The sequence below is a fragment of the Mchenga conophoros genome, linkage group LG7, assembly GCF_057382185.1.
Source record: "Mchenga conophoros isolate Kocher_MC1m ecotype Shallow Benthic linkage group LG7, M_conophoros_male_GT1.1, whole genome shotgun sequence".
Lineage (NCBI taxonomy): Eukaryota > Metazoa > Chordata > Actinopteri > Cichliformes > Cichlidae > Mchenga > Mchenga conophoros.
The window spans coordinates 37435620-37457204 of NC_140532.1; the positions used below are offsets into that span (position 1 = coordinate 37435620).

The 21585-nt window shown below is 37.1% G+C and overlaps 1 protein-coding gene across 1 annotated transcript in view; it reads left to right on the forward strand.

Annotated features, from left to right (window-relative positions):
- The window catches only part of LOC146570591 (leucine-rich repeat transmembrane neuronal protein 4), a 113130-nt gene that overhangs the window by 85588 nt on the left and 5957 nt on the right, over positions 1–21585 (forward strand). The gene's annotated exons all lie outside the window — the stretch shown is intronic.

A 21585-nucleotide genomic window follows, 5' to 3' on the forward strand; every position in this document is an offset into this window, starting at 1 on the left:
TAACATTCAGAGATATAATGTATGTCTTTGAGTCAGTGATTTATTCTCACCAGTGCAGCTTCCTCAGCATTAAGGCTATGTCCACACGTACACGGGTATTTTTGAAAACTGAGATTTTCCGTTTTCAAAAATAATCCCGTCCACATGTAAAGGCAGAAATGAAGGAAAACGCTGCTAGGAACATGCCAAAGCAGCAGGTGGCGATATATTCCTAACCGTGTAGAAATGTTGGCCAATCAGAAGTCTAGAAGCCTCGGTGGGAAATAGTAAACAAAGCTGGCGCATAGAAGCAGAACCGAGTCCTATGTGTGGAGGGACAGTAACTGTGTGTGTATATGTAAGCATTTAAACACTGCAGAGAGTACAATTAACAGTAACAGTATTGTAGAAATTCATTTCACCAAAACAATAATGTGGCGCACAGTGTGACGTCAAAAAAGGCGCACACCTTTGACGCTGCGTTTTCTCCGTTTTCCTCATCCACACGTAAATGCAAAAACTGAGTTTTCGAAAATATCCACGCTGGCAGGCGTTTTTAGAAATCTCAGTTTTCAGTGACCGAAAACGCCATTTACATGTGGACGAAAGGTGCAAACGCATAGAAAAATCTCCATTTTCAAAAATACCAGGGTACGTGTGGACGTAGCCTAATTCTCTTGCTTTCTCACCCACCTCTGCTTTCTCTATCTCTCACTGTTTCTTGCGGAAGAGGGACAAAGTCTGGGAAAGTTGAGTTTATAACAGTGCCCATCAAATTCAAATTCAAATTCAAATTTTATTTGTCACGTACACAGTCATACACAGTACGATATGTAGTGAAATGCTTGGACAACTGCTCGTGACCTAAAGAAAACAAAAAAGGAAAAGGCTATGAATAAGATAGGAAATAAATATGAAAAATTAAAAAGGGTAAATTTAACTAGGAAGGAATAAAATATAAATTAAGGTTAAAAATGAAATAACTGTACAACACAAATTAGAATGAAGGGTAAATTTAACTGGGAGAATAAGATAAAATATATAAATCAAAGTTGAAAATAAAATAACTGTACAACAAAATACACAATATAGAACTATATAAGAATGTATGAAGAAATATAAATAAATATATACACAATAACAGCAGCATATACACAATAACAACAGCGTGATTTAAGTAATCTGTTGCTACACAATATACCTTCAAGCTTTTCCACACTCAATTTGTGTAACAGGATGTTCCTACTCTGAGACAGATAAGAGCCTTCTCAAAAATGGTTTCTCAAGCATACTCTTTTATATATATATATATATATATATATATATATATATATATATATATATATATATATAGGGCTGCTCGATTATGGCAAAAATGATAATCACGATTATTTTCACTGAAATTGAGATCACGATTATTTGACGATATTTATTTAACCCTTTAAGACCTACCATAGAACCAAGTCCACCAGAGCTTATATATATATATTTTTTTACATGTTGTAGTGCCATTTGTGGGAGCATTTCAAGTTGCTATACATCAATACAACTGTTATAGCCCATATTTTTATAATATGTATGCATTAAGTCCATAGTAATTACATAAATTGCAAAAAAGTGCAATAAACTACAAAAAAAATTGAAAATCGCTTTTGTTTTGTTTACATATATTTCTACTTGGAGAAATTTAAGAGGTTTATCCCTCAAAACTTTAAATACAATAAAGTTGCAAAAAAATAGTTTCCCACCACAGGAAATTTATTTTGAGTGTCTTCATAGTTTTATTTTGGAGATACAGCAATTTTTATATACTGCAGGAAAAACAAAAAACAATCCTATGATGCAAATTTGCAAAGAAAACAGCATGTGCATCATTTCACTGTGGGAAGTGTTACGAACAGCTGATAGGAACGGCAAAGCGTGTTTCTGGAATATTATGTATTTGTTCCTGCAAGCGCTTTTTATGCAATTTTTGCAAAGCTATATGTGGATCGAAACCGTGACCTAGGACAAGCTGATGGCATCAGATGTAAGTACAACTCCTCCGGTTTCATATGCAAAACAAATTATTGCGCTAGCTTACACGGTTCAGATTCTACAGGGATTTAAAAATAGTTACGCAAAACGGAGCGTGCTGCTCTGACCGGCTTTAAAGGGTTAACAATAACTTTAAAAAAATAATATAAAATGGTGTGCAACACCACTGAAGTTTTTTTTTTTTTAAACTCTCTTTTCAACCAACGGCAGTCACTCTCCAAATAACTTCTGCTTAGCTTTCCGAGCTTCCCTCGGGTCCTCTTAATCATCGGTCTCCACCCTTTTTTGCGCCACGGACTGGTTTATGCCCGACAATATTTTCACAGACGGCCTTTAAGGTGTCGCGGATAAATGAGGGAGGGGCTAATAATCGGCTCAGTCATTTTTAATGATCGTTGAAAGCCCAGATCGTAATCGTGATTAAAATTCGATTAATTGAGCAGCCCTATATATATATATATATATATATATATATAAAGAATAACAGCCTTAAACCAAACGCATGCCGCTTACTATTTTCTTACACCTTGCCTTTTTTTTCTATGTGTGCAAAATTTTGCAACCATGGAATGGAACCACAGTCAATATTTATTGAGCACCGGAGGAACATTATGGACTAAGCATATTAGACACAGCAAATTCTCTATATGCCTCATGTCCAGTTCTGCTTCCTTCAGCTCACTACATTAATAATAGCATTAGAGTTATAGCTTCACGTCACATCCTGCATTTCAGAGCAAGTTGTTCTAATTCAGATTTATCAAGTATTTTTGTGTGTGCACATATACAGTGGGGCAAAAAAGTATTTAGTCAGCCACCGATTGTGCAAGTTCCCCCACCTAAAATGATGACAGAGGTCAGTAATTTGCACCAGAGGTACACTTCAACTGTGAGAGACAGAATGTGAAAAAAAAATCCATGAATTCACATGGTAGGATTTGTAAAGAATTTATTCGTAAATCAGGGTGGAAAATAAGTATTTGGTCACCTCAAACAAGGAAAATCTCTGGCTCTCACAGACCTGTAACGTCTTCTGTAAGAAGCTTTTCTGTCCCCCACTCGTTACCTGTATGAATGGCACCTGTTTGAACTCATCATCTGTATAAAAGACACCTGTCCACAGCCTCAAACAGTCAGACTCCAAACTCCGCCATGGCCAAGACCAAAGAGCTTTCGAAGGACACCAGGAAAAGTATTGTAGACCTGCACCAGACTGGGAAGAGTGAATCTACAATAGGCAAGCAGCTTGGTGTGAAAAACCAACTGTGGGAGCAATCATCAGAAAATGGAAGACATACAAGACCACTGATAATCTCCCTCGATCTGGGGCTCCACGCGAGATCTCATCCCGTGGGGTCAAAATGATCATGAGAACGGTGAGCAAAGATCCCAGAACCACACGGGGGGACCTGGTGAATGACCTGCAGAGAGCTGGGACCAAAGTAACAAAGGTCACCATCAGTAACACACTGCAACGGCAGGGAATCAAATCCCACAGTGCCAGACATGTTCCGCTGCTGAAGCCAGTGCATGTCCAGGCCCGTCTGAAGTTTGCCAGAGAGCACATGGATGATACAGCAGAGGATTGGGAGAATGTCATGTGGTCAGATGAAACCAAAGTAGAACTTTTTGGTATAAACTCAACTCGTCGTGTTTGGAGGAAGAAGAATACTGAGTTGCATCCCAAGAACACCATACCTACTGTGAAGCATGGGGGTGGAAACATCATGCTATGGGGCTGTTTTTCTGCCAAGGGGACAGGACGACTGATCCGTGTTAAGGACAGAATGAATGGGGCCATGTATCGTGAGATTTTGAGCCAAAACCTCCTTCCATCAGTGAGAACTTTGAAGATGAAACGAGGCTGGGTCTTCCAACATGACAATGATCCAAAACACACCGCCCGGGCAACAAAGGAGTGGCTCCGTAAGAAGCATTTGAAAGTCCTGGAGTGGCCTAGCCAGTCTCCAGACCTCAACCCCATAGAAAATCTGTGGCGGGAGTTGAAAGTCCGTGTTGCTCAGCGACAGCCCCAAAACATCACTGCTCTCGAGAAGATCTGCATGGAGGAATGGGCCAAAATACCAGCTACTGTGTGTGCAAACCTGGTAAAGACCTATAGTAAACGTTTGACCTCTGTTATTGCCAACAAAGGTTATGTTACAAAGTATTGAGTTGTATTTTTGTTATTGACCAAATGCTTATTTTCCACCCTGATTTACGAATAAATTCTTTACAAATCCTACCATGTGGATTCATGGATTTTTTTTTTCACATTCTGTCTCTCACAGTTGCAGTGTACCTCTGGTGCAAATTACTGACCTCTGTCATCATTTTAGGTGGGGGAACTTGCACAATCGGTGGCTGACTAAATACTTTTTTGCCCCACTGTATCTCTCTGTGTGTGAGAGAGAGAGCGATCCTGGACTCTACATATCTCTCTGCAAAATGAGGTTCAAATTACTTTCCATGTCACAGCTTCTGTTTATGTATACATGTGTACATGTCCATGTCCACAGTGGGACCAGATCTCCTCTTGACATGCCAGGGGGCAACTCGGGTGATAGGATACAATGCCACTGTTGGCCATCCTTCTGAGATAATGTCATAATAGGGGTGTACGGGTGTGCGTGGTGGGGGTGAGACAGCTGGCAGCTTCGTTTCCTGTCAGCGCAAATTTTCTACTACATCAATAATGAGTTCCACAGCCCAGCCATGAGCGGTGCGGCTCAGTAGCCACACGACTGTATTCTCATGTGTCCTCTTGTTCTCCCTCCCTTCTCCTTCTCCCTGCATTTCTCTTGTTCTTTATAGCATTCCCAATTTGTACTTATTCTGTTATCTTACCTTGTGTTTTTGTTCTATCGTCATTTGTGTTACTCTGCATAACAATCTCATCTTCCAACTCAAATTTTGTTTGTGGTTATTTATATATTTCCAATTGCCTTTATGTGCTGAATGAAGCATAAAAACACGTGTGGTTTACTGTATTTCAAAACAGTTTTTGGACTTGGAATGATGCACCCAATGACCACACGATGTGACCTATGGTTAAATGCTGCTATGAGGTTCTTTAGCTATCATCTGACTAAAAAAACACAACTAAAAATGAGAAAATTACTAAGAATACCCAAAGGCCTTTACAACAATAATCCATTTTAAATTTAAATTGTGCTGCCTTTGGCATGCTTGTCTAATCTGCAGTTTTCTTGGTTTCCTGATCTAATTTAGCTTCATTTTCTCTAGCCTTGTGAATTATGTGCTGCATAATAAAATGCAGATATAATAAAAACAAACAAAAAACAAAACAACCCCCCCCCCCCCAAAAAAAAAAAAAAACAAACCACTGCTTCATGGCAAGAAACCAAAAATATCAACTCAAAGTCTTTCTTATGTATAAATGCACTTTAATGACAGGGCAGCAACATATTATAGTATATACACAAATAGGTGACAAATCAGTGTGACATACCAGATCTCCATGATGTCTTACAGTACTTACTTGTCAATTGCTTGGAGGTAGTTACACTGACTGGATTTTAAATAAAACACTTCAGATGTGACCTGCAGACATTTAGTTGTAAATCCAGGAGTTTAAGTCTGTGAAGGTTCTCAGTCATCCAGGTCATTGTAGTCTAAGGAGCTTGGAAAGAAAAAAGCGTCTGGACTTCTTTAAGTTGCTTGAAGATGTTTCACCTCTCATCTGAGAATCTTCTTTAGTTCTAAGGTCAAATGGTGGAGAGTCCCAGATTTAAGCCCTATGGGAGTGTCCCCTAAACAGGGGCAATGGACCCTCCAATAATCCTCTACCTAATCACACGAGCCAAGGTGTGAAAACGGATGTAGGTCACAATGAGCCAAGGTTTCGGGTGAACTCATTGTGAAACCTAGCCCCACCCTGTCATGTGATTTCTTGAGGTCAGAAGGCCCAGGATGTGAGTGGGCGTTAAGAAGTCCAGATGCTTTTTTCTTTCTGAGCTCCTTAGACGCAGGAGTTTAGTCATAACTGGTTTAGAAACCACCGCCATTTTATACATAGTCCCCTATTACTCAAAATAAATTGGATAAACTCACATAATTTTAAATTTAAGAATTGCTGCCTTCATTTTTGCCTTCAGTAAATAGTTTGCTCTACTAGGTTGAGATCAGGTGACTGACTTGGCCACTGGAGAATATCCAATTTCCAGACATTCGGGTTGCTTTTGTACTGTGCTTTAGGTCCTATATCCACTTTCACTGTAAAGGCCAATCTGGTCTTCTCTTCAGTATTTGCTAAATCTAGGCTGAATCTCAGCAGAGACTATAGCCATGTACACTTCACATTTCATCCTGCTACTTCTAGCAGCTGAAAGATCATCAGTAAACACTAGTGACCCAGTTCCACTGCCAGTCATCCATACCTATCCCTCAATATTGCTTCCACCATGTTTGACAGATGATATGTATGCTTCAGATCTTGAGCTGTTCCTGCCCTTCTCCATATTTTTTGTCTTCCCATCAGTCTGCTCTTAGTTTCATCTGTCAAAAGATTGATTTTCTTTTTTTCAGATTGTCTGGGCTTCCTGTTCAGTGTAACCACTGATTTACAACTTGTTGTACAGTGTATCCAGAAAGCATTCATATCACTTCACTTGTTCCACATGTTCTCATGTTGCAGCCTTATTTCAAAGTTCAATTAAAAAGTAAAACAAAAAGTAAAGTCATTCTTCAGCTTAAAAAACAAACAAACAAGCAAAAAACAGCAACATATATATGGCTGTGAATACGTATATACATATATGTATATACATATACATCATCTGTCAGAACTTTCCACCTGTGGTAAATACAGCTTATTTGACGTTATTTTGAAAAGTACACACCTGTCTATATACTGTCCTATAGTTGACAGTGCATGTCAGGGCACAAATCAAGCCATGAAGTCTAAGGAATTCACTTTGGTTATCATACTAAGAGTTCCAGTGAAAAGCTATTGAATGGAAGTTCAATACTTAGAGTCAAGTCAAGATACTTTATCTGGCTAATTTGGCATGGAATAATGAGGAGAAAGACCTCACCTGGCCATGGGACTGGTTGTCAGTCAATTGCCCAGTTACTTCCAAGCTGGTGAAAATGAGTTAATATGTATAAAGTGGCAGTAATTCTTGAACAGATAGTAGAAGACTCCACTTAAACCCCATGATTAAAGCTCAGAGTCTGCATGTCAGTCATATGAGTGTGACTTTAAATCCACAGTCCTAAACTAACTGTATTTACTAAACAGCTGATCATGTGAAAAAGAATAATGCAAGAAATATTTTATTCCATTGTCAATCTCTAAGGAAAAATGGGCTCATTAAACTTTCAACGTAAACCCCCTAACACAGTGATTCTTTTAATATGAAGACCTGATATCTTATAGTCATTTCAGAAGTCTCTTGCTGTTAAAGCATACCGAAGTGATATTTCAACATTTAAACCGACCTACGATGCATAAACAGTGCAATAATGACAGCTAATCCAGGATGGCAAATTTTTGTACTTCAAACACCATTCTACAAATGACACTGCAATAAAAAAAAAGGCAATAACAAACATCCCTAACAATTTTGCATATTTTCTTTCCAGGCATTCAAAATGAACACTACTGTTTTAACATTTATTTTTCAAGAATGTGTTCTCCATTTTCAGTCCCATTTTGGTGATTTTAAAATAGGGTTAATCATCCAGATTCCACAATGTGTGTAACACTTTGGTGATTTGAATGCATATAAATACTGTGCTCCATTGAAAAAAAATTTGCATTAATAGAGTTGATTTTACATCAACGTGTGTCTGGAGGAATTGCCATGGAAACAGTCAGTTTAATGCCCAGGACTTGACCATGCAATCAGACCACTTAGCAAGCAAGTTAGTGGAAGGTGATTCTTGGCTCCCTTCTCTGTAATTCAGTTAAGACTAGCCTGTCATTTAGTTCAGGCAGACTGGCAGGGCTTTAAAAGTAAAGATGAAACTGCAATTACCCTGAGAAAGACGCAGTAAAAAGGCAAAAGCTAGCAGGCTGCTTTCATGTCTACACTGACATGCATTAGTGAGGCTGGAAGAAGTGTCCCCAGTCTTTTGTTTATCCATATATCACAATGTGCTGCATTGTGGAGGTTTTAGATGTGATAAGACTCTTTTAACATCATCAGTAGACGGCATGTCATGTACACCAGCAGGCTGCACATCAAATAGAGCCAGTATCTGGCATTCGATAAGGGGCTGATTCAAACAAAGTGATATGTCTAGCTGACATGAATCTGACACATTCTGTCCAGTCCATTATGTATATTTTTTGTAGCAGATTAGACTTTGGAGCTTTCAAATTCCAGAACGGACCTTCATAACTTCTGACTGTATTTCTTTCAACTAAATATGTATTTTATTGATACCGGTTTATAAGTCAGCATGCAAATTGGTTGTGATATTAGGGAAAAGATATAAGATAATAATTATCAGTACTTCCTTAAACTGAAACTTGAGCTCTATAATAAATATGCATCTGTTTTAAACCAAAACGGTTAATTTCTTTACTTTCCCCTGATATGTGTAAACAATACAAGCCAACGCATTTGTCTGGAATATAACTGTGGGCAGATAACTGATTATACAAAGGACAGAATCAGTGCATAAGGTGTATAGCACATAGCTCTCTCTCTCTTTCTCTCTCTGTTTATTTATGAGTTCTGTTCATGCAGATTTGCACAGTAAAACTGATGTGGATCATGTTTGATTCGGTAGTCAGGGCAGAGCTGGACAGTTATTTTACATCTGCTAGTTTTAAAATCTGTTGAGGTACATGCCAGGATACAAATTAAACCTGCCTGCTTAGTCTAGTTTTGTGTTCGTCTTGGGCAATCTGCCAATCTTTTAAATGTCAGCAGAACCAAATTTTGTTGTTTAGAAGAGAAAATGTAAGTCTGAAATCCTCTATAACAGACACATTACAATATATGCCTATATAGTATATTAATCTACAATATTTTGAGAATGTTCAATTTGGATGAATTATTGTCTGATTGTTTGTGCATTGGCAGAGTTGCTGCTACTATCAGCAAAATGAACTAAAAACAAATGGCAAGCTCACAAGCAAGCAATATTTATTTATAAAGCTCTTTCCACAAAACATGACTTACAGACAATCTAGTTTGGACTGACACCTGGCTGGGAAAACTGTGTTCACAGTACCACCAAAAACCATCTAGACACTGCATCCAAACTATTTATTGCTTCCAAGTGTTACAACTACATCTACTGATATTTATGCTGCTTACCAGAGCTATTGTTATGTCTGCAATCTGTCCTAAATTTCTTTGCGTTCAGAAAACTAAATCATGAGAACTACTTATCTCCTAGTTAAATATCTGCAATAGTCTCATCTTGGACCTTTGGTGCACTCAGAAGCATGAAACTATGTACTATGTATAGTATAGTCATAAAGAATTCATACAAAACACAAAACCAAGATCAATATCTTATAAGAGGTTAAGCCAAGGTAGTTGTAATGTGGATATACCTCATCACTTCTTGCAGGTGTTTGTCCTAAGTTTTCATTCTTTGATGTTTGCCCTGTAAAACAACTTGAATGAGTCTATTTTTGGATTGAGAATATTAAAACTTGAAATAGTCCATAAAGCAGTGCTTTTGTTTTATTTTATTTTATTTATTTATTTATTTATTTTTTAGCAATCCAATAAATATTAGGCAGGGAAAATAATAGATAGTTGGATACATGTATCTTTGTCACATGGAAATTAGATATGGAACAATTTGATTCCTATAACCGAATTAGTCACACTTAGGCACACTTGAAATTTAATACTTAGTAATTTGGACCATTTTAAATGTGTCTCCGTTTGAATAAAAAGATAAGCAAAAGAATTGTTAAATTGATTTCAGTGTGCATCATGTACTTGAACAGACCAAGAAAACAGCACAGTAAAAAGGAAATTTACAAATGAGAGGAAAAATAAATAAATAAATAAATAAATAAATAAATAAAATGATGACAACACAGAGACATAGGGTTGTAGCAAGATACAGTATCATTTAACCTGACAGTGCATGGAAACATATTGCTTTAGGCTTGGACAGATAGCTGGTCAAAGTATACCAGACAGGGATATTTTGTTGTTAAAAAAAATCTGTCAGGTTTGGATTCCCCCTAGACCAGCCTATTCTGGTTGTGTAACATCTCATCTGTTAACAGTGGTGCTATTAAATCCTGCAGCAGCCCTGCATAAAAATTCCTCAGGTGGTACAACAGTCATTTTATGGTTTGAAAGTGAGAATATAACTGTAATACTTTTTTTTGATGTGGGCTTCACATAATGCCTTGTTTTCACGCACACACATTACGTTACATTGCAATAGCAACCAGCCAGAGCCCACCTGCTGAAATATAAATAATGTATGTAAGTTGAAGTCTATCATTAACTAAAACTCTTCTTAGTTGCCTATGATGCTTCATGGTAGAGCATGTCTAAATCATGTAAAGTAGGGTTTGTTTGTTTGTTTGTTTGTTTGTTTGTTTGTTTGTTTTCAAATCATTTACAGTCTCAACTCACAACAGTTATAATTTGATGTTTGATTCAGATTGATTCAAAAGGAAAAAACAGACAAAAGGAAAAACACATTTTCCACATAAAGGACAAATATTTTGAGCCTCATATATGGGCAAAAATACAAAAGAATTACAATATAGAACCAATAAATTTGAGGGAAGTAGTAATACACTACAGAAAACTATAGTGTTGACATAACACCATGTGAGCCTGGCTGCTGCTTGAAAGGTTCAAGGAGAATCTGAATGAAGTGGGACGTGAAGATGTAAGGAATGTGGACGAGTGATTTATGGAACTCAATTAAAGTCTTGCCATTTATTCTAATAATGTTAAAGCATATAGACACAAACATAGTTAGATACAGATCCATTTTTCTTGTGTGTCTAATTAAATGGAGCGGGATGAAACAAGCACCAAACTGCTTTTTCTGTTAAACAATGGTGACGTGATCAAAGAGGTTATTTGTGACAAATTCTTTCAATTCCAGATGACGTTTCAGTTTCATTTGTGCTGTTTCTTATTAAATGTGAGACTGGAGAGTTTGTATTCTCAAAGGAACTGTCAGGTCAGAGTTTCTCAGTAGAAATGTTCTCTTTCTCTTGAGGGATTTGCTCTGCTGCGAGTGCATGCAAAACTGTCCCTTGGGGACTTCCTGTAATGACTTGCTATGACTTAAGCCCTACTGCTAATTACCTATTCAATTGAAAACATACGCCTCTTCACTAATTCAGCATTTCCATATCTATCATGATTACTGGCAAAGAAGTTATTGTTTTTGCTCTGATTTAAGTTACTTGCTGTGACATGTAATTGCATTGTGTTGGCCCTGTATGGAGTTGCATACATTAGGGAACCTTAATATCAGATTTAGCAGTCCAAGATGGGTAAAATAATTACTTAGAAATAACACACATAATTTTTTGTTGGCTTTTTTTTATGAAATGTACTTATGATAGGTACATTTCATGAGCCTATCATGATAGGTACATTTCATGAGCCTATCATGATAGGTACATTTCATGAGCCTATCATGATAGGTACATTTCATGAGCCTATCATGATAGGTACATTTCATGAGCCTATCATAATTACCCCAAATGTAACCTAGCAAGCGTAGTTCATGACTCTACACTTTATCATTAACCAGTTTAGCCTGCACTAACCTGCCCGACATTTCCATATATAAGATTTAAAATCCCAGTATTAAACCTCACTTAATGAGCTTTCAAATCAAATCAAATCAAGTCACTTTTATTGTCACATCACATGTGCAGGTACATTGGTACAGTACATGTGAGTGAAATTCTTGTGTGCGAGCTTCACAAGCAACAGAGTTGTGCAAAATACAATAATGTAAACAAGCAAAATACAAGAATGGCTACATCTGAAACTAATAAATATATGTACAATATATAATAGTATATGCATTTCTAGATGTGTATACTAAATATTTTTCTACGTGTGTGTGTGTGTGTGTGTGTGTGTGTATACACATATTTTACAAATTAAATAGAGTAAACAATAAATAGAATATATAAAAATATACAGAGTTGAGACATGTGCAAAACAGTGGCATTACTGTACAGTATGGAGTGCATAATGTTAAAGTTCCAGTAGTGAAGCTGAGGTGTCTATGAAGTGTTCAGCAGTCTGATGGCCTGATGGAAGAAGCTGTCTCTCAGTCTGCTGGTACGGGACCGGATGCTGCAGAACCTCCTTCCTGATGGAAGTAGTCTGAACAGTTTATGGCTGGGGTTACTGGATGTCTTGGAGGGAGGGAAGCTCACCTCCAATTATCCGTTCAGAGCACCGCACTACTCGCTGGAGAGCTTTGCAGTTGTAGGCGGTGCTGTTGCCATACCAGGTGGTGATGCATCCAGTGAGGATGCTCTCAGTGGCACAGTGATAGAAGGTCCTGAGGATGCGGGGGCTCATGCCGAATCTTTTCAGTCTCCTGAGAAAGAAGAGGCGCTGCTGCGCCTTCTTCACTGTTTTGTTTGTGTGTACTGACCACGTAAGATCCTCAGCCAGATGTACACCAAGGAACCGGAAGCTGCTCACTCTCTCCACAGCAGCGCCGTTGATGGTGATGGGGGTGTGTACTTCTCTGCACCTCCGGAAGTCCACTATCAACTCCTTTGTCTTTGCGACGTTGAGGGTGAGATGGTTGTCTTGACACCAGTGGGTCAGGGCGCTGACCTCCTCCCTGTAAGCCGTCTCATCACCGTTGGTGATAAGACCCACCACTGTAGTGTCGTGAAATGAGCTTTCCTTATCTTTGAAGATAATTTCTCATTTTCCCTCATATTTTGGGACAAACTACATAGAATAAGTTATTGTGTTTATATATGTGTTGAGCTCCTTAAAGAGCTGCAGTTGAACCTACCATTTAAATAATGTTTTTCCATTTATGGTCGTTCCTCTTCAGTAACTAGCTAAATGCTTAAGAACCGGGACCACAACTTTCCATCAAAACATGAACACATTACAGGGATTAGAAGGAAAAAAATGTCCTCAAGGTGTAAGCAGGCCATGGAAGGTCATTATTTTCTTATTGCTGAGCAAATATTTCTATCACTGTAAACAACATCAGGTTGTAGCTTATTTAAAAAAAAATTTAACTGCTACCCACAACTCTAATACAAGAGAAACGGCTTAAGATTTTGACAAGATTTTAAACTTAATAACGAGACAACTATAAAAACTCTGCACAAACCTAAGAGACAAAGAGAGAAAATGATTAATCCTGGTGCCACATGCTGCTTTGAGATGCACTGCATTGTTTGCTTGCATCAGTGAGTATCCAGCTTTGTTAAAAGGCCATCTGTGTCTGAGTGCAGTTGAGGCTGTTTGCGGCGAGGCAGGATCGGGAGCAGTTAGGGAAGGTCTGCATATCAGTTCTGGCTGGTGGCCAGCTTGCTTTGACATGTCTTATTAGTCAGGTCTTTAAAAGCTTCAGCCTACCTTCCCAGGCACACTCCTCCCCAATATCACTGATTAAAGTGCGACTGACGCTCCCAGTGAAGAGCCAAGTTGGCCACACAGCATTTATGTTGGGTCATGCTCATTACTCAGATACACTGCCAGTGCCACCATGACTGGAAGCAGCACATAATGCAAGACATCACCAGCCAAGAGATTTGGGAACTTTGAATTCATTATGGGACAGTGGAAATGGAACTACAAATTGTTCCCCTTTGACACAACCTGTCATTCTGCCTTGTTAATATGCGTTCGGGCACTCTTCAATGGGTGCAGAAGATTTACTGTATACATGGTGCTGGAGGCAGTTGAGGGTTGTTTCTTAGGCCATGAAATAGCATCAGCATGTCACAGCTTTGAGCATTTGCATGTATATAGATGACATAAAATAAAATGATCTATGTGGCTTTAGCTTGACAAGGTTTCTGCTGTTGGTCTTGTGTTATATCATGGTTCACATATTTACTTTTTACCAGTGAGCTGTATGTTAGGTGACTTTCTTTGGTGCTAACAACAAATAAATAAAAAAATGATAATCATGATCCACTGCAGTTTTTAATGTCTGCTAATTATAATGCCCATCTATGCTATGACAGTTAAAAATTGTTGGTGACAGCTCTTGAATTCTGAACTTAACCTTGTCATTAACAAGTTTTACCATTTGATAGAGTAATAATAATGATACTCATAAAGTAATCAATAATCATTCGCTGCATTCCTGATCTGTAACAACAAAAATAAAGCAACCCAAGAGTCCAAAATTAACAGTTAGCATATAAAACTGACAATGTAAGCTCTGTAATTTTCATTGTTTGAGAGATACTCAGCCCCCCCCCCCCCCCCCCACACACACACACACAGACACACACACACACACACTCAATTAGTTGTTGTAATTGTGTATTGTGCTAAATGTTTGTGTGAAAACAAACCAGACAGAGGAACGTGTTGAGCATTGAGTAACATTTCATGGCCCATTTGCTGTGGTCTGCAGAAGCTCCTTTACTGCATGTACCATAGAATGGGAGGATGTTGTGATGAGCCCACAGTGGGCACTCACTGGTGCGTGAAGGGGCCCTCCATCCCGCTCTCCTTCTCTGTCTATCGCTAGATTTCTCCCGTACTCTTCTTCCTGTTTTCTGAGCAGAGTTGTGCATGTATTTGTAAGTGTGTGTGTGTGTGTGTGTGTGTGTGTGTGTGTGGTGTCAGAGACCTGTAATCAAGAGTCACTGCACATAAAGGGACCTCCAGTCATTAAGGAATTAGTGGGAGGCTAACGGCTTGTTTAGAGAATCAATTAGCTTAAAATGTGGACATGTGGGCTCATTTTCTCACACAGCTCTATGAGGGAAAGTCAAGGTTATACATTCTGCCTCTAAAGTTAACTGACCCCTTATACCTCTAAAACTACAGTGGTCCTGTGAGACTTTGTGAATCCCAAGATGTGGATGATCTTATAGTTAGTAAAATGACAATGGGAGCATTTACCTTCTATGAGGTACACATTTTGACTACGAAGGCAATATTAAATTGCAGTAAACATTTGATTAAACTGCTCACAGATTTTAGTTTGATGTTGGCATTTATTAGCTAACACATACAGACAGTTTCTTTTGCATGCTGATATTTAAAATACATTATCTTCACTTCCACTTAAATATGCAATAAGATGGTCTATATATCTCAGATTTGGGAAATTCTTTCACACATATATACTCTGATAAGTTACAGCATTAACTGACAGGTGAACTGATAAAGATATAATTTTGTTACAATGCAGCGGTCCACTATAAAACTTTGCATCCTTAAGGGTCAGCACTTATGTTGACTTGTATGGGAGACAACATGCAGTATGAATATTGCAGACCAAGAACCACAACACATGACAATTACATGAATTACCATGAATGTTAACATTACTGATCTACACTACTACACATAAAGAGACAAGCAACTGGGAAGTCTTCCTCTCGGGATATGCTGTCTGAAAACAAACTGATGGTGTTTAGCTTCACAACTCTTCAGACACGTCCATGCACACCGCTCTGCTGAAACCTGACTGGTGGGCTCTGCGTCGTTGATGCCCGCCTAGCAACATCTGTGCTGACTTTCAACACTTACCAGAGCAGCTACATTTGAAAGACAGTATTTACCCACATGCTGATGTCCTGTGACATACATGCAAAAGAACATGTGTGCAACTATTTTGTTGTGTTCACTCACAAAGCATAATTTGAAGATTCTGTTGATTATTTGTTTTGAAATTTTAACTGTTTTTAGAGTTTGCCTCTTTTTCATTTCAGGCAATCACATTCTTCAAAACATGAAAAACATACATCTTAATGTGCATTATTTTTATACACTTATTTACACACTTTGCATTCATCATATATTCACTGGTTAATGTGTGCTTACCACTATTAAACAATGTTTTATCTCACTATTTTTTTTCTTCATTTTACCACTACCGTTACCGCCACAAATATTACTTCTTCTACTGTGACCTTTATTATACCTGCAAAAGTAAGTGCAGGGTAAATTAGATTAGACCTGGTATGTGATAAAAAAACAGTTAAACAGGGTAACCCACATTCTGGTCTTCATACATACAGTCTTAAGTAACCTGCAGCATTTCTCTAATATCCCATATGGAAAAGATATATATAAATCTTATAAAGTTTGTATCTGTCGTGTGTGAAACTTGTATGAAAAGCAAGAGTGAAAACAGATATAAGATCCCTTGAAAAATTATATAAATGAAACTTGTATGTTTTGGATACTTACTAAAACAATATATGAAAGTAATGAGAAAGTGGCCACTTTCACGAGTAAATCATATAAGCCTTATATGATTCACTATATGAAGTAGGCCACATCTTATGCAAGTTTTTTTTTTTTTTTTAAGTTCTTACTATTACTTTTCCATATGGGATGATATTAAATTTGTAGTTATTTTTAAGAAATAAACAATCATTGTTTGATTTGTTTTATTGATCATTCTTCAGCATAAAGACTACCTGTTAAATCATGTTTTACAGTCAAAATTATTTATCAATCATATATATATAATTTTCTGTGTATATATATATATATAATACAAAATTATATATATATATATATATATATATTTTTTTTTTTTTTTTTTTTTTTTTTTTTTGTATATAAAGGTATATATAAATTTTACTGTGAGCCTTTAGCACCTCCTCTTCACTTTGTTGTGCTTCCATGTGCCACAATATAGTGACTTGAGAAGATCAAAGAGTATGGAGGAGATAGACTTTTGAACCATAATGCTTCTTAAGCCCACAGAGCCATTAACATTGACTGCCTGTGGCACTGTTACTGCCTCCTTAGCTGCTCATAAAAGCATGAATGCAAAAAGAAACAAAACTTCTAAAAGGCACTGAAATGTTGGAAAAATAAATTTATGGGTTTTGTTTCAAATTAAACCTGTTGTGATAATTTAACATAAGATTTAATTGTTTACAGAAGGAAAGTTTTTACTGTTTTACAGTCATGTTTGTACATTCTGTGGCTATGGCATGAGATGCATTGCTAATTTGACAAATGTCCCAACAAAGTATAACAATAGCTTCATTTGAAGGACAGCTTTGAAAATTACAATATCAACAGAATATCACACAGTTGCTAAAACTGGCAAAAAAAATGTAACACAAACACAAAGGCAATTAAAGAAAAGATTTTCAAAGATGACACTGGACTGTATGGCTTAATCTCTGTGAGGAAGCTTTTCCATCTAAGGTCACTCTATGCTTTGTTCCAGCATATGGAGATAAAGATCCACTAAGAGGCAGGATGCCAGTCATTGTCAGATGAAACACATGCAGGTAATGGTGGGGAAGATCCATTTTTCTTTATGCTAATACCTTCTGACAGGCACAAGCCGCGGTATACCATATACAATAAAAGGTGGACCTACATAAACAAAATCTCTCACATGTAATCAGCAACATAATCTCCATCATTGTTTTTCAGCAGACACATCTAACCTTGTAAGCAAAGGTACTTTATGTGTTCCATTTTCAAAGCTGTTTTAGACTCAACATTGTTTGGGAAGCTTTGACCTTTCAGTCAAACAGCAACTGTACAGAAACCTGGCTACACAAGGAAAAAATAATAAGGAAAAAGCTGAAATTGATCATTCAAAATTCCTTGACTAGTTGATTTTCTTTTTAAATGTACTGGTGCACTGAAAACACAGAAAATAATGCTAAACAGAAACATGCTGAAATGTAAGATCTACAACTAAACCATCAATGTATTAAGCATTAAATATTGGGGGTTTTTTGTATTTACTGTGTTTCACAGGCACAAAACTGGAATATCTACTCAAGGTTAAATAAAGAAATTATGTCCTCAGGTTTTAAGTGAGATAGCCTGCTGTCACAGATAGAGCATAGCAGCTAAATATAAAGGCAAATGCAATAAAATGCAAACAAACTAGCCGAATGCTACTTACTGAAATGTTAAAAAGTGGGTAGTCATAGTTGTATACTATAATCACGCTGAAATAGAGCAATATAAATCATCTCACTATTGAGTTGATTTGTAAATTAGCATGAAATAATACAAAACACAGAATTTTACTACTACACCACTATTTTCTAACTAGAAAACCTTTTTCTTTTGTATCCACATAGTTTATAATATTTCCCTTTAAATTGTTATCCAATAACAAAATTGCCATTTAAAAAAAGATAGCTTGTAAAACAAGTCAGGTTTAACACACTGATGATTTTTTTTCTGTCAACAGACTATTGAGTCTAAGGAATTACTGATTTGGGAGGCACAAAGAAAAAAGATAATATTTCTATTGTGTAAGCTATACCTTTCTTATAAGTGAATTATTCATGAATATAAATAGCTCTTTTTATCACAAAAACTGAAACAGGGAGCACTTTGGGCCAATTTGCTACATGTGTTACATGTGCCGCAAGTAATAACTTGGAAGGATGTTCCATAGACATTGATAATGACACATTTTGATTTTGGACACCAGCATGGTGAATTTCAAGTCAAACAATCAAGATGGGATTAAAGATTAGACTTTCAGTTTTAATTCAAGAGGCTTAACAAAAGTATTACATGAAATGTTTAGGAATTATAGAAATTACAAGTTTTATATGTAGTGCCTCATTTTCACAGAATCAAAAGAGTATGGATAATTGACCAAGAAGCATTATTATGGCTATAGGGATGGGTATCGTTTAGGTTTTATCCGATACCAGTACCAAACCGGTACTTTTGAAACGGTGCCGGTGTTTAAACTGTGCTCGAACCGGTGCTTAAAGAATGGAGAACACACACTTTGTCCAAAAACCTCTCATGTTTAGCTGTTTTCCACTTTTTCTTTGGTCATTTTAGCCTTTTTGGCTAGTAATCCACTGAGTGCCTGTAATGTAATGAATCAGCCCCACTTAGTGAAGTCCATTTGAGGAGGAACGCTCTATAGAAAGTAAGTGGGGAGGTGGTTCTGCTGGTCTACTGGCATATTGGAAGGAAAGTGTGTTATGGAAATGAAACTTTGTGAATGTACAAACATTGGTAACTACAGAATTACCAGACCAGATAAACAAGGACTCACATTTCAATGTGACTACAACTTTCTGCAGTTGCTAACTGTAATGATCCACTGCATCAAATGCATTATAGTAAAGCCCAAATATGTATGTATTCAGGTATGTATGTATTTATTTATTTATCTGAAACAAAGCTGGTGTAAATGTTTTCAGAGGGGCTCAGAATGCTCTAATCCTTTGCTCACATACAACACACACCCCACCCACCCACACACACACACACACACACACGCTCAAACACGCTGTTTTTCTTTTTTTTTTCTTCTCAGCCTGCACTTATCTGCATTTCTGAAACAAATTCTTCTCTGACATTACATCACGAATGATGAATATTTTTACATGCATATTGGAGACAAAGTTATTGACCTGGTCATTCAAAACCGTCTTTTTTATATTATTATTATAATTTTAATCTGCATTGGTAGCAATACAGTTTACATAATGCATTATGATTTGAGGTGTCATACCATTAGTTTTTTCACAGTCAGTCATTTTTTAGGACTTTTCTTCTTCTTCTTCTTTTTCTTTGTCTTATTATTATTATTATTATTAATAATAATAATAATAATAATAATAATAATAATAATAATAATAATAATAATAATAATATCATTTTATTATTATAATTACTTTATTATTAAAAACCAGGTTGGTCTGCCTGAATTGTAATATCTATCCTGCCCAGTATGACTTCTACTGTATTACAGTCCTACAAAACAGTAGTTGCATACTGTGGAATAACCAATTTTCTGTGAGTGTGTGCAATGTTTTTATTTCAGTTGCTTCAAAGATGGGGACCTGGTCTTTGACCACTTGCAAACAGTTGAGTGACTGTAGAGTATCAAAACAGTGGTAGAACAGCAACATGACAGACTCTGCCTGCTCTCTGTCTGCTAGCAGTTTACAATTGAATGGGGTCAATTTGGAAATCACATGCGCATGTTTGTTATAATGTGATAATTAACTGTGCTAAGTTGTCAAAAATTGCAAATCTGTTGCCATTTGCATACACAGAAATTCACATTGAATAGAAATTTGTATTAACTACTGACATTGAGAGTTCAGTTAGAATCACATAGATCTGAAAGAAAAATTGAGAAGTAGTGATGTTATTTTTGCAGATTTTCAATTTAGCTGTGAAATGACACAGGTACTTGGTAACTTTGCGTTTACAAAAATAAAACCTAGAATACAGTCTGATGACAACCAGTTGAGTCGAGTCGAGGGCACAACTGTCAAGTAGTATTATTTACAAATCTTTGCCAATTTGTCTAAGAGTGATCGCAGTCACACTGAGCTGGATCAAAATTGTTTGGAGACAGGTTACATCCCACCAGGGGATCTGTTAATTGTCGCTAGTTGTACTTGCCAACACCAAAAAAAAGTAATAGCAATCCCCAGGCAACCGCATTTTTTTCTTAGTCACAAGGAGATTTTTCGTAGTATTTTTACTCTAAAGTGACGGTGCCAAGATTAATTTTTTAAGAAGTGTCTCCCTCCTGTAAATGACATTTTTGTCAAGCACAGGTTTATATCATGTTCTTAAGATCTGGTTCCCATCACTGGAACAAGTTAAAAATAAAACATCAAGAATCTGAATGAAAGTACAGTTGTGACACTTGCTCTGCTTCCAGCACCTCAGAGAGAGGGGTTGTATTATTCATGTCTTCCGTGTTGTTGAGGTATCATGTAGCTGAAGTTGTGTGTTTCTTATTGCCTCTGTGTACAGATCTGATGATCTTTCGCTCTGTCAGGCTGGGGTGTTTAATCCAGGTCAGCTGCCATCCTAAGCTGCTGTTTTCATGGCTTGTTAGAAAACTCTTAATTGGTGAATAAGTGTGTGAGCTAAAGTTAGGGAGACAGTGTTGCAAGAGTCTCATCTGTTTGTCTGCCACTATGTTAAGGTTTGTGGGGGGAACACAAGACCAGACACATGGCCAAATGTGATGAGTGCTTCTGGCTCTGACACAATTGACATGGCACTAGAGAGATCACAGACCCTATGTTCTCCAGCTATGTTTTCCCAAAGGCTGAGCACAAAACCACCCAGCTTTTTGTCTTATATAGATATGTGTCTATCACTACAAATCCAGAGCTTCTTATTCTTGTGACAGTCAATAAGCAATTCATTACAACTTGCGGGTTTGGAACGTACTATGATTTAGCTTAAGATGCTTCTTACATCTATAAACATCAGTTGTTGTAGAACACGTTTCAAAGAGTCTTTGTAGCCAGTAGGTTTTGGTCAAGTGCAGGCTCAGGTGGTCACCATGTGAGAATGATTACAAAGAGGTAGCAGTGAGCTTTCAAATTAACTGAGTTATAGGCTTTGAGTCACACAGGCACAATGAAATGTAGTGTAACAAATTACATGCTTCAGAAAATTTAACATTTAAAAGTAT